This window comes from Martes martes (assembly GCF_963455335.1).
Source record: "Martes martes genome assembly, chromosome: X".
In the NCBI taxonomy this organism is placed as follows: domain Eukaryota; kingdom Metazoa; phylum Chordata; class Mammalia; order Carnivora; family Mustelidae; genus Martes; species Martes martes.
In genome coordinates this window covers 51,698,800-51,713,301 of record NC_137897.1, presented here as the reverse complement: position 1 = coordinate 51,713,301, position 14,502 = coordinate 51,698,800, and the positions used below count along the sequence as shown (strand labels likewise).

Below are 14,502 nucleotides of genomic sequence, written 5' to 3'. Positions count from 1 at the left end.
CTGGGCCACCCAGGCGCCCCTCCCTCTCTGCTTTTATCTTATTTTATTTTTCATTCCCTTATGCAATGTTCGTCTGTTTTGAATCTTAAATTTACACATATGAGCAAAACCATATGGTATTTGTCTTTCTTTGACTGATTCATTCCACTTAGCATATTACACTCTGATTTGATCCACATCATTGCAAATAGCAAGATTTCTTTTTTTAAATATATTTTTAATATATTTTAATATATTATTTATTTATTTAACAGACAGAGATCACAAGTAGGCAGAGAGGCAGGCAGATAGAGAGAGGTAGGGAAGCAGGGTCCCTGCTGAGCAGAGAGCCTGATGTGGGGCTCGATCCCAAAGCCCTGGGACCATGACCTGAGCCAAAGGCAGAGGCTTTAACCCACTGAGCCACCCAGGCACCCCACAAATAGCAAGATTTCATTCTTACTGATGACTGGGTAATATTCCATTATACATATATATTTATATATATATATATATAAAATATATAAATAAATATATATATTATATATGTATATTTTATATATATAACACATATATAATATATGTTATATACATATGAGTATATATGTTGTGTATATGTATGTATATATGTTATATGTATATATATGTTATGTACATATGTATATGTATGTATATATGTAGCATATACACATATATACACACACACATATATATATATCTATATATAATCTCATAATATAGTACCTCTTCTTTATCCATTCATCAGTGGATGGACATCTAAGCTCTTTCCATATTTTGGCTATTGTGAATAATGGCTATAAACACTGGAATGCATATGTCCCTTTGAATCACTCTTTTTTTATCCTTTGAGTAAATACCTATTAGTAAAATTCCTGGGTTGTAGGGTAGCTCTATTTTTAACTTTTGAAGGAAACTCCACACTATTTTCCAGAGTGACTGTACCAATTTGCTTTCCCAGTAACACCATAAGATGTTTCACCTTTCTCTGACCCTCACCAATATTTGCTGTTTCTTGAGTTATTAGTTTTAGCCATTCTGACTAGTGTGAGGTGGTATCTCATTGTGGTTTTGATTTTTATTTCCCTCATGATGAGTGATATTGACATTTTTTTCACGTGTCTGTTAGCCATTTTTGTGTCTCCTTTGGAGAAATGCCTGTTCATAGCCCCTGCCCATTTCTTAACTAGATTTTTTTGGGGGGTGGAGGGTTGAGTTTGGTAAGTTCCTTATCTATTTGGGCACTAGCCCTTTATCTGATTTTTTTTTTTCATTTGCAAGTATCTTCTCCCATTCCACTGGTTGCCTTTTAGTTCTATTGACTGTTTCCCTTGATGTGCAGAAGATTTTTATCTTGAGGAAGTCCCAACAGTTCATTTTCACTTTTGTTCCTTTGCCTCCAAAGATGTGTCTAGTAAGAAGTTGCTGCAGCTGAGGTCAAAGATATGGCCACCTGTATTCTCTGGGATATCGATGGCTTCTTGTCTCAGATTTAAGTCATTCATCAATTTTGATTTTATTTTTGTGTATGGTATAGGAGAGTGGTACAGTTTCATTCTTCTGAATGTTGCTGTCCAATTTTCCCAACACTATTTGTTGAAGAGACTGTCTTTTTTTCCATTGGATATTCTTTCCTGCTTTGTCAAAAATTACTTGACAATAGAGTTGTAGGCCCATTTCTGGGTTCTCTGTTCTGTTCCATTGATCCATGTGTCTGTTTCTTTGCTAGTAACATACTCTCTTGGTTGGTTTTTTTTTTTTTTTTCCATTTCTGGTGATGTTAGCATTGATCATTTTTTTCTTCTTTTTTCAAAATTTTTATTTATTTATTTTTAATTTCTTTTCAGTGTTCCAGAATTCATTGTTTATGTACCACACCCAGTGCTCCATGCAATACGTGCCCTCCATAGTACCCACAACCAGGCTCACCCAACCTCCCACCCCCCGCCCCTGATTGAGATTATTCCCTGAATATTCTCAGATCACAATGCTTTGAAACTGGAGATCAGCCACAAGGAAAAGTTCAGAAGGAATTCGAACACCTGGAAGCTAAAGACCACCTTGCTTAAGAATGTTTGGATCAACCAAAAAATCAAAGAAGAACTTAAAAAATTCATGGAATCCAAAGAGAATGAAGACACTTTGGTCCAAAACCTATGGGATACAGCAAAGGTGGTCCTAAGGGGGAAATACATAGCCATCCAAGCCTCCCTCAAAAAAATGGAAAAATCCAGAATACACCAGCTGTCTTTACATCTTAGAGAACTTGAGAATCAACAACAAATTAAGCCATCTCCACACACAAGAAGGGGAAAAAATCAAGATTAGAACAGAGATCAATGAGATAGAAACAAGAGATACAGTAGAATGCATCAATGAAACTAGAAGCTGCTTTTTTGAAAGAATCAATAAGATCGATAAACCATTGACCAAACTAATCCAAAAGAAGAGAGAGAAGACCCAAATTAGTAAAATTATGACTGAAAAGGGAGAGATCACAACTAACACCAAGGAAATAGAAACAATCATCAGAAATTATTATCAACAGTTACATGCCAATAAGTTAAGCAACATAGATGAAATGGATGCATTCCTGGAAAACTATAAACTTCCAAAACTGAACCAGGAAGAAATTGACAACCTGAATACACCAATATCTAGTAATGAAATTGAAGTAGTGATCAAAAAACCTCCCAAAAAACAGAAGCCTGGGACCTGACAGATTCCCTGGGGAATTCTACCAAACTTTCAAAGAAGAAATAATACCTATTCCCCTGAAACTCTTTCAAAAAATTGAAGCAAAAGGAAATATTCCAGACTCTTTTTATGAAGCCAGCATTACCCTGACCCCCAAACCAGGTAAAAACCCCACCATAAAAGGAGAATTTCAGACCAATATCCCTGATGAATATGGATGCTAAGATTCTCAACAAGATCATAGCTAATAGGATCCAACAGTATATTAAAATGATTATCCACCATGACCAGGTGGAATTTATCCATGGATTGCAAGGGTGGTTCAACATTTGCATAACAACCAATGTGATAGAACAAATCAATAAGAAAAGAGAGAAGAATAACATGGTCCTCTTAATTGATGCAGAAAAAGCATTTGACAAAATCCAGCTTCTGTTCCTGATTTAAATCCCTTCAGAGTATAGGGAAAGAGGGAACATCCTTCAACTTCATGAAGTCTATCTATGAAAAATCCGCAGCAAATATCATCCTCAATGGAAAAAGGCTGACAACCTTCCCTTTGAGATCAGGAACACAACAAGGATGCCCACTCTCACCACTCTTGTTCAACATAGTAGTAGAAGTCCTAGCAACAGCAATCAGACAATAAAGAGAAATAAAAGGCATTCAAATTGACAATGAAGAAGTCTAACTCTTTCTCTTCACAGATGACATGATACTTTATGTGGAAAACCCAAAGACTCTACTGCCAAACCACTAGAACTCATTCAGCAATTCAGTAATGTGGCAGGATACAAAGTCAATGTACAGAAATCAGTTGCTTTCTTATACACTAACAATGAAAATACAGAAGGGGAAATTAGAGAACTGATTCTATTTACTATAGCACCAAGAACCTTAAGATACGTGGGAATAAACCTAACCAAAGAGGTAAAGGATCTGTACTCAAGGAACTACAGAACACTCATGAAAGAAATTGAAGAAGACACAAAAAGATGGAAGACCATTCCATGCTCATGGATGAGAAGAATAAATGTTGCTAAAATGTCTATACTGCCTAGAGCAATCTATACTTTTAATGCCATTCCGATCAAAATTCCACGGGTATTTTTCAAAGAGCTGGAGCAAATAATCCTAAAATTTGTATGGAATCAGAAGAGATGCCGAATTGCTAAGGAAATGTTGAAAAAGAAAAACAAAACTGGGGGCATCACGTTGCCTGATTTCAAGGTTTACCACAAAGCTGTGATCACCAAGACAGCATGGTACTGGCATAAAAACAGACACATAGACCAGTGGAACAGAGCAGAGAGCCCAGATAAAGACCTTCAACTCTATAGTCAAATAATCCTCGATAAAGCAAGAAAAAATATACAGTGAAAAGAAGTCTCTTCAATAAATGGTGCTGGGAAAATTGGACAGCTATGTGTAGAAGAATGAAACTCGACCATTCTCTTACGCTGTACACAAAGATAAACTCGAAATGGATAGAAGACCTCAATGTGAGGCAGGAATCCATCAGAATCCTAGAGGAAGCCACAGCAACTTCTTTCAAGATATGTCTCCAAAGGCAAAGGAAACATACCCTCTTGTTAATTACAGCTTTGTAATACCGCTTGAAGTCAAGAATTGTAATGCCTCCCACATTGGTTTTCTTTTTTAAAAGATTATTTTGACTATTCAGGATCCTTTTTGGTTCTATACAAATTTTAGGATTCATTGTTCTAGCTCTGTGAAAAATGCTAGTGTTATTTCGATAGGGATTGCATAGAATTTGTGGATTGCTTTGGGAAGTATGGACATTTTAAGAATATTTGTTCTTCCAATCCATGGTCATGGAATGCTTTCCATTTCTTTGTGTCGACCTCAATTTTTTTCATATGTGTTCTATAGTTTTCAGACTACAGTCTTTTACCTCTTTGGCTAGGTTTATCCCTAGGTATCCTATGGTTTTTGGTACAAATGTAAATGGGATCAATTCCTTGATTTCTCTTTCTGTTGCTTCATTATTGGTATATAGAAATGCAACACACCTCTGTGTATTGATTTTATATCTGGCGACTCTGTTAAATTCCTGTATCAGTTCTAGCCAAATTTTGGTGGAGTCTTTTGGGTTTTCTACATAGAATATCTTGTCATCTTTGAAGAGTGCAATTTTGGCTTCTTTGATGATTTAGATGCATTTTATTCGTTTTAGTTGCTGATTGCAGAGGCTAGGACTTCCAGTACTATGTCAAACAGCAGTGGTGGGAGTGGATGTCCCTGTATTGTACCTGACCTTATGGGAAAAGTTCTCAGTTTTTCCTTTTGTATATGGCTTTTATGATGTTGAGCTATGTTGCCTCTACCCCTACTTTGTGGAGGGTTTTTATCAAGAAAGGATGCTGTATTTTGCCGAATGCATGTTCTGCATCTATTGAGAGGATCATTTGGTTGCTATGCTTTCTTTTATTGATGTGGTGTATCGCTTTGATTTTTAGGGGATATTGAATAACCCTGCCATCCCAGAATAAATACCATCTATCCTTTTTATTATTATCATTATGTTATGTTAGTCACCATACAGTATGTCATTATTTTCTGATGTAGTGTTCCAAGATTCATTGTTTATGTATAACATCCAGTGCTCCATGCAATAGGTGCCCTCCTTAATACCCATCACTGGGCCAACATACCCCCCCACCCTCTCCTCTGAAACCCTGTTTATTCCATGGAGTCCACAGTCTCTCATGGTTTGTCTCCCCCTCCAATTCTACCCCCCCCTTCATTTTTCCCTTCCTTCTTCTAATGTCTTCCATATTATTCTTTATGTTCCTTAAGTAAGTGAAACCTTATAATAATTGACTTTCTCTGCTTGATTTATTTCACTTAACATAATTTCCTCCACTCCCATCCATGTTGATGCAAAAATTGGGTATTCATCATTTCTGATCACTGAGTAATGTTCCACTGTATATATGGACCATGTCTTCTTTATCCATTCATCTGTTGAAGGGCATCTTGGCGCTTTCCACAGTTTGGTTAATATGGACGTTGCTGCTATAAATATTGGGGTACATGTGGCCCTTCTTTTCACTAGACCTGTATCTTTGGGGTAAATACCCAGTAGTGCAATTGCTGGGTCATAGAGTAGCTCTATTTTTAATTTTTTTGAGGAATATCCACACTGTTTCCCAAAGTGGCTGCACCAACTTTCATTCCCACCAGTAGTGTAAGGATGATCTCAGTCTTTTTGTAGAGGTTGAAGCCTAATTTGTGATCTTGTAATTGATCTATTCTGGAGAATATTACATGCGCACTCGAAAAGCGTGTATATCCTGCTGCTTTTGGATGTAATGCTCTGAATCTATCTGTTAAGTCCATCTGGTTCAGTGTATCATTCAAGACCCTTGTTTCCTTGTTGATCTTCTGCATAGATGATCTGTTCATTGATGTGAGTAGGGTGCTAAAGTCCCCTACTATTACTGTATCATTATCAATCAGTTTCTTCAAGTTATTTTTTTATTAATTGATTTATATATTTGGCTTCTCCCAAGTTAGCAGCACAAATATTTAAAATTGTTGGGTGTTCTTGCTGAATGGACCCCTTTACTATGATATAGTGCCCTTTTTCATCTCTCATTATGGTGTTTGTTTGAAAATCTAGTTTGTCTGGTATAAGTATGGCTACTCCAGCTTTCTTTTGATGTTCATTAGCATGATAAATGATTCTCTACCCCCTCACTTTCAAACTGGAGGTGTCTTTGTGTCTAAAATGAGTCTCTGGTAAGTGGTATATCAATGGGTCTTGAGTATTTTTTTTTAATTCATTCTGATACTTTATGCCCTTTGGAGAATTTATTCCATTTGCATTCAGAATAATTATTGACATATATGAGCTTAGTGCCTTTATATTACCTGTAAAGTCTCTGTTTCTGTCTAGACTGTGTTGCTTTTGGTCTCTCTTTCTCAGTCAAATGGTCCCCTTCAATATTTATTGCAGAACTGCAATATTTATTGCAGAACTGGTTTAGTGTTCATGAACTTTTTTAGTTTTTACTTATCTGAGAAACTATATCTTTTCTTCTATATTGAATGACAGACTTTCTGGATAAAGAATTCTTTGCTGCATATTTTTCCTTGTAGCATGTTGAATATTTCCTTCCACTCCCTTCTGGCCTGCCAAGTTTCAAGGGACAGGTCTGCTGCTACCTTATGTGTCTACACGTGTAGGTTAAGGACTTTTTTTTTTTTTTCTCATGACATCAAATAATAAAGATGTAATATATGTTAGCTAACACAACAAGTAATTAAAAAAAAAAAAGATCCTTTCCCTAGCTGCTTTCAGAATTCTCTTTTACCCTTGTATTTTACAAGTTTCACTGTGATATGTCTGGGTGTTGACTTGTTTTTATTGATTTTGAGGTAAGTTCTCTATGCTTCTTGGATTTGAATGCATATGTCCTTCCCCAAATTTGGGAAGTTCTCAGTTACAATTTGTGTCAAATAAACTTTATGCCCATTTTTCTCCTCTCTTCTTCTTCTGGGGCTCCTATGATATGGATATTATGTTCCTTTATGGATTCACTGAGTTCTCTAAGGCTACATGCATGATCTAGTAATTTTCTTTCCCTCTTATTTTCAGCTTCATTATTTTCCATAATTTTATCTATTTATTTATCTATGTATATCACCAAATCTCTCTTCTGTTTCTTCAGTTCTTGTTGTAATTGTATCCAGTTTTTCATCTCAGTTGTAGCACTTTTTATGGCAACCTGACTAATTTTAATTCTTTTATATCTGTAGCAAGGGTTTCTCTGGTGTCTTCTGTGCTTTTTCAAGTCCAGCTAGTAGTCTTATGACTGCTGCTTTAAATTATTGTTCAGATATATTGCTTTTATCAGCTTTGAGAAAGTCCTTAGCCGTGATTTCTTCCCGACCTTTCTTTTAGGGATTAGAGAATTAGAGAATTTCCTCCATCTTTTCATTTTGGGTAAGCTTCTATCTTTTGCATGTTTTATAAGTGTGTTATCTTTCCTACACCTGAGAGTAATGCTATATTAAAAAGGGGTCATACACTGTCCAGGGTCTGACACTTTAGGAAGTGTTTCTCATGTATGCTATGTGTACTTTGTTGTTGAGTTTTGTCTACTCTTTCTCACTGGTCCAACCCTGTAGAGTTCCTCCTTACTTGTGGTGGGGAGTGTTTGGACCTTTAACTAGGCGTATTTTGATTTGTTTGTTCAAATAAGCCTGGAAAAAAGGGGAAAACATCTGATTAAAAAAAAGAAAAAAGATGTGCTCGCTTCGGCAGCACATATACTAAAAAAAAAAAGAAAAAGGAATAACAGGAATAAGAACAAATAAAAACGATCATAAAACTATAAGCCTGATTCCTAAGAAAAGAAAGAAAGGAGAGAAAAACAATTCTGACCCCCCCCCACCCCGCAAAGAGAAAAGGAAGGAAAAAAAAAAAAAACTATAAGCCTGATTCTAAAGAATAGAAAAAAACTAAAAAGTAAACCCTGGTCCTATTTCCACCAGAAATGCTGCTGACACTTTGAAGCACCCTGTGATCAGTAGACCTTGTGCATGCGGGATGCTGCCTATGCTGGTCTTCTGGGGGAGAGGCCCCATGCACTGGCTCAGAATCAAACATGTTTCAGTACATATGCAGTCGTTAGGCACAGGGGGTAGGTTTTGGTATAAGCAGGTCTCACCTCCTCTTGGGGCCACTGTGTTGCACTCTGAAGTCTGACTCTGTTGTTTTTGAGAGGAAAAATGGCTCCACCCCACTCTCTTGTCCCTGTCAGGAAGACCTTACAAAGTAGCAGGGGACCTCAGCCCACCCAACACCACAGTTCTCCTGCATTTTATCTTTGCTGCTTGATGAATTCAAAACTCCAAATTTTAGAGGACCTGGCACTGTTTGGGCCTATCCCCATCCTTTACCATGGAGCCTCACCCTGCTGTATCTGGTGTCCTTTGCCCCAGAAAAATAGTCCCTTGCCTGTGCAGTGCATGGAATCTATGCTGTAGCACAATGAAATGCAGCAAACAGGTTAGCCACCCTCTGCATGTGCCTCTGTCCCCTATTGATGAAAGGCCCTTTGCTGGCACCTGAAGTGTCTTTTGTCCTTAGAGAGGCAATATACCCTCTTCCAAATGTACTCCAAGAGGGGAATATTCTCTCCCAGTGTGACCCAGGATATTCCTACACCACATTATATGCTCCTAGGCTAGCTCCCTCCTCCCCAGGAGTGCATGTCATAGTTGCACTCTGGTGAAAGTCATGTTCTTCCAAAACCTCAGAGTTTGAGCTCCATACACTATTTGCAAAAATCCTGCAACACTCAGCAACCCTCCCTCTCCAGTCCTTGGTCCAAAGAGGTTTTCTTCTTGTGTGAACCTGATGCTACATTCTTTCAACACCTCTCTCTTTCTCTCTTTTTTCTCTCTCCATGGAAATTATTCCCTCCTCCCTAAAGCACCACAGTTTTTATCTCCTCAAGTTCACTTCCATGCACTTGGCACTTGCCAGGTTATCTCTCTCCAACCATGGGTATCATTCTCCCATTCGTCAGGTTGATTTCATGGATGTTCTAAGTGATATGACCTCAGTACAGCTGTCTTCAAGGGATGAGGAAAAGCACAAGGTCCCCCTACTTCTCTGCCATGTTAACTGCTCCCCCCTTTTCTTTGTTTCTTATAGATTTGTTGTTGTTGTTGTTCATGGTCTATTTTATATGGCATCAATACAGACACTCCAGGTCTCTTTTTGTTACTATTTGCAAGGAATATGTTTTTCATCCTTTTACTTTGAATCATTTGTGTCTTTGAATCTTGTATGCAGCATATGGATGGGTCATGCATGTATATTTTTGTTGTTATTGTTGTTGTTTACCTAGTCTGCCAATCTCTGCCTTTGGAGCATCTAGAACATTGACATTAAAAGAAATACTTAAAAGAGAGAGAGACAGAGAGAGAGACAGAGACAGAGATTGTTAAGGGAGTATTTCTTACATCTTGTTATTTGTCTTATGTATGGTTTATACCATTTTTGTACCTCATTTCCTACATTATTACCATTTTTGTTAGTTGATTTTTTTGCAGTGAGTTTTATTAATTTCCTTTTCATTCCTTTTATATGTGTTTTAGTTGTTTTCTTTCTGTTACCATGCAGATTCCCTTCAACATCCTTAATTTTAACAATGTAGTTTAAATTGAAACCAAGTTAACTTCAATGGCATACAAAACCTCTAATTTATACAGCTTTGTCTCACTTCTCTTTATGTTATTATTTTCACTTTTTTAATATTTTATTTATTTATTTGACAGAGAGAGAAGGAGATCGCAAGTGGGCAGAGAGGCAAGCGGTGGGGGCGGGGAGCAGGCTCCCCACTGAGCAGAGAGCCTAATGTGGGTCTCGATCCCAGGACCCTGAGATCATGACCTGAGCCAAAGGCAGAGGCTTAACCCACCGAGCTACCCAGGCACCCTTCACTTTTGTCTTAACTATGTGCCAATATCATAGATTTATAATTATTGCATTTTCTTTTAAATAGTATAGGAAATAAAAGGTGGAGTGGAAAACTTAAAATGCAATAATGATGCCTTTTATATTTGTTCATGTATTTACCTTTACCAAAGATATTTATCACCCTGTGTGGCTTTAAGCGACTATCCAGTATCCTTTAATTTTTTTTTCTTAGAGATTTTATTTATTTATTTGACAGAGAGAAAGAAGGATCACAAGTAGGCAGAGAGGCAGGCAGAGAGAGAGAGTGAAGCAGGCTCCCCACTGAGCAGAGAGCCTAATGTGGGGCTTGATCCCAGGACCCTGAGAGCATGACCTAAGTGGAAGACAGAGGCTTAACCCACTGAGCCACCCAGGGGCCCCCAGCACCCTTTAATTCTAACCTAAAGGATTCCCTTTAGCATTTCTTGCAGTATAGGTCTGTTAGTATTAAACTGCCTCAGCTTTTGTTTATCTAGAAATATTTTAATTTCTCCTTCATTTTTGAAGAATTTTTTTCCTGGATAAAGAATAATTTGTTAGCAGTCTATTTCTTTCGATACTTAAATATGTCATCTTATTGCCTTCCAGGCTCCATACTTTTTTAGGAAAAATATGATCTCTTGTACCTGACAAGTTGTTTCTCTATTGTTATGTCAAGGTTTTTTCTTTGTCTTTGGCTCTGTATATCTTATTTTTAATATGTCTTACTATGGGTCTCTGAATTTTTCCTATTAAAGTTCATTGAGCATTATGGATGTGTTTATTAATGTTTTTCATCACATTTCATAAAATTTTAGCCATTATTTCTTCAAATATGGTTTCTGCTTGTTTATTTCTCTCTTTTCCTTCTAGGAATCCCCATTGTTTGTTACTCCACTTTTTGGTGTCTCTTAGGTTTTGTTTACTCTCTTTATTCCTTTTTTTATTTCTGTTTTTCACACTTCATAATTTCAACTGTCCTCAAGTTTGTTTATTCATTTTTCTACCTGCTGAGAGCTGCTGTTGAACTCTTATAGTGAATTTTTATTCCACTTAGTTTATTTTCTGATCCAGGATTTCTGTTTGGTTTCTCTCTTATAATTTTTATATTACAATTTTGTTCAAACACTTATTTCTAATTTCCTTTTTTCATGATTTTTTGAATATATTTAAGATATTAGTCTTCTAGTCTTTGTCTAATAAGTCCAATGTCTGGACTTCCTCAGAAACACTTTCTATCAATTTTATTTGTTTCTTTAAATGAGCCATACATCCCTATTTCTTTATATGCTTTGTCACCATTTTGTTCAAAACTAACCATTTTCTTATTATAATGTGGTGTTAATCAGTTTTTTTCCATCTTCACATTTAGTTTATTTTTTTTTAATGAATTTATTGAAAGCTATATTGGGTCACTTATTTAGGTGTTTTTTCCAAACTCTTTTTTCAGACACTGTATTCTTTGCCATATGTTGTCATGTAATCTGTGTTCATTCAGATCATGGTTAGGTAATATTTTTATTTTTATTTATTTATTTATTTATTTGAGAAGGAGTACATACAGGGGGGAGGGGCAGGGGGAGAGGGAAAAGCAGACTCCCTGCTGAGCATGGATTCCCTATGTAGGGCTGGATCCCGGGAGCCCAAGATCATGACCTGAGCTGAAGGCAGACACTTAGCAGACTTAGCCACCCAGATGCCCCAATTATATTTTGATAGTGATTTCCTTGAGTGTTATAAGTTAAGCAAAATAACCAAAAAATAAACAAAAACACACCTTTCCCAGTCTTTGCAGATTGGGTTTGTGTTGAAGCATTCCCTAGCCAAAATTGCATTTAGCCTGTGGATCAGCCCGATGTAGAAGCTTTGGGTCTTCTCCTTTTATAAGCATTTCTCATGCCCTAGGAATGCATGTGCCTTTCTAAATTCCCCCATATATATGGGTGCTTCTGAATGTTTTCATTTCACAACACATTTCTCATTTATCCCACATTTCTTTCATCTTTCTAACCCTTCCAAGGTTAGGATGTCTATTGTGTTTATTTGCTCATAATTTCTTGCCCTAGGTATCTGTTGTTCATTAGTTTGCTTTGCAATCTTTTTTTTTTTTTTTTAATGCCTACCCCTTTCCAAGTCTTAATTCTGAATTGAATGAAACAGAGGTGAATACTTTGTACCAGTCTTTCAGGTAGCCAACAGACAGGTTAGAACAGTCATACATAATAATTTCGAATAAGTTTTGCTCAATTCACTCTGGAACTAGGGATGAAGTCTTCCCACTAAGAACACAGGCTGTTGCCAGTTTAAGATTGCCTCCACTTTATGCTGGTGCTGCTCAGGAGAGGGGTGTAGTAAAGGCAAACAAAAATGGCATAAAATTTCCCTTTCGTTTTCAAGTCATCTTTTTCTTGGTTCAGCATTTGCTTAATTGCTGTAAATCTTTGTTTCCCAGAGTCCTGAAGTATTGATTGTGACAATTTCTGCATACTTTGTGTAAAGAATTATTTATTTATTTGAGAGAGAGAGAGAGAGAGAGAGAGAGAACACGGGCCAGGGGAGGGGCAGAGGGAGAGGGAGAGGAACCCTCAGGCAGACACTTTGCTGAGCATGGAGCCTGATGTGGGGCTCAATCCTGGGACCTTGAGATCATGACCTGAACTGAAATAAGGAGCTGAATGCTCAACCAACTGAGCCACCCAAGTGTCCCTCTGCCTGTTTTTCTGTGTTACTATGAGGAAATGAAAGTTTGGAGCTGCCACCTCCTCCATTTTCCTGATGTCCTGTCATTTTTAATATATTGAATTCAGCATTTCTCTGGGTGTTCCTGTGTTCCAGAAAATCACAGTATAAATAAAATTAAATCATTTTTAAATATAAAATAAGTATAAAGAAAAAAAACAGGCAGTTTTCTTGGGGGCAGGCCTAAGGGAGGCAAACATCACTTTATCCATATTCCATTAGCTAGAAATTAGGCACATGGATCCACCTAACTACAGTGGGGTTAGAGAATGTTGGCTAGTGGTATTCTCAGGAAGAATGGAGACTTAGTTTGGCAGTCAGCCTACTTCTGCCATAACTAGCAAATAGTTAATATCCCTTAATAACTAGAGTTGTATTTTTGAAAGAGCTATGATATATCAGGCAGGTGCCTTATACTTAAGTTAGAATGTCAGAGCTGGAAGAATATTTAGAGACTATCTACTTCACCCTCTTCAAATGTTGGGGCTTCTGATCTTTAGAAATAGAGAGGGACTGGCTAGAGTCACACTGAGTCAATATTAGACCCAAGGCAAGAATCAGCTGGATCACTCATCTCTCCTCTATATCATTGCCATTCAAACATATTTTTTAACCATTACCAAGAGTAAGGAATACATTTTTTTGTCACATTCTAACATATACTTGCATCTATTTTATCTCTAAAAGTTTTGTAAGATGATATTGAGGTATTGGTAGTGATTACAGCTGTTTGTCAAATATTTCCACCTCCTTACCCTCTAGAACATTGTGGAATTGCACTTTCTTTTACTTGTGTAGTTACTAATGGTCAGATGGTATGTGTGGTCAAAGACATGCGAGCAAAGTGAAATGGATCATTTCTGGAAGAAAATAAGAGCCAGTGGCAATTCACAATGTTCTCTTTTCCCTGATGTTCCAATCATGGCAACACAAAGATAAACCTCTGTTACCTTGTGTAGCCCAATGAGAATAATGTAAAGCATAGCTCCTACTAGATCTCCGGTAGGCTAATAGGGTGATTGAGAAATAAACTTTTGTTCTTTCAAGGCATTGAGGTTTGGAATTTGCTTTTTGCCAATGTCAGGTTTGGCCATCAAACCCAGAGGATGGCGAATGAAAAGATTTCTCCAGACACCTTAGTAGGAGAAAGAAGAGGCCTGAGGACAAGACTCTCTAGTGGCAAAAGACCCTGTGCCAAGCTTTGTCTCCACTTTTATTGGGATCTTAGAAATATATGAGGTGCAAGTGCAAAGTGAGGAATAAAGTGTAACTTTAATGGTCAGGATATTAATACATGGGGCAGTGTGTGATAAGGGCAAGAAGGCAAGGAGTCTGTAAAGTATGTAACCACAACAGGTGCCTTTTTTCTCCTTCAAAACTTAAACATTTACTCCCTAGATAAGAACCTTGAGCCTCAGTGAGAATTTGGTCATTTTCAGCCAAGAAACTTCAAAGGAGGCCGGTGTTCTGGGCACTCCTCCTTTGCTTTTCAATTAGTCTCATCCAGGGAGGCATATATAAGTCAGATTTTATCTATCCAGGCACTGTAAATTCCCACATGCCATATTATAACCTAGCCTATGTTGACTGAT

At 37.2% G+C, this 14,502-nt stretch overlaps 1 protein-coding gene across 1 annotated transcript in view; it reads left to right on the top strand.

Moving 5' to 3' along the window:
- Positions 1 to 14,502, top strand: part of EDA2R (ectodysplasin A2 receptor) — a gene marked incomplete at both ends in the record, with an annotated part of 72,912 nt that overhangs the window by 51,860 nt on the left and 6,550 nt on the right. The gene's annotated exons all lie outside the window — the stretch shown is intronic.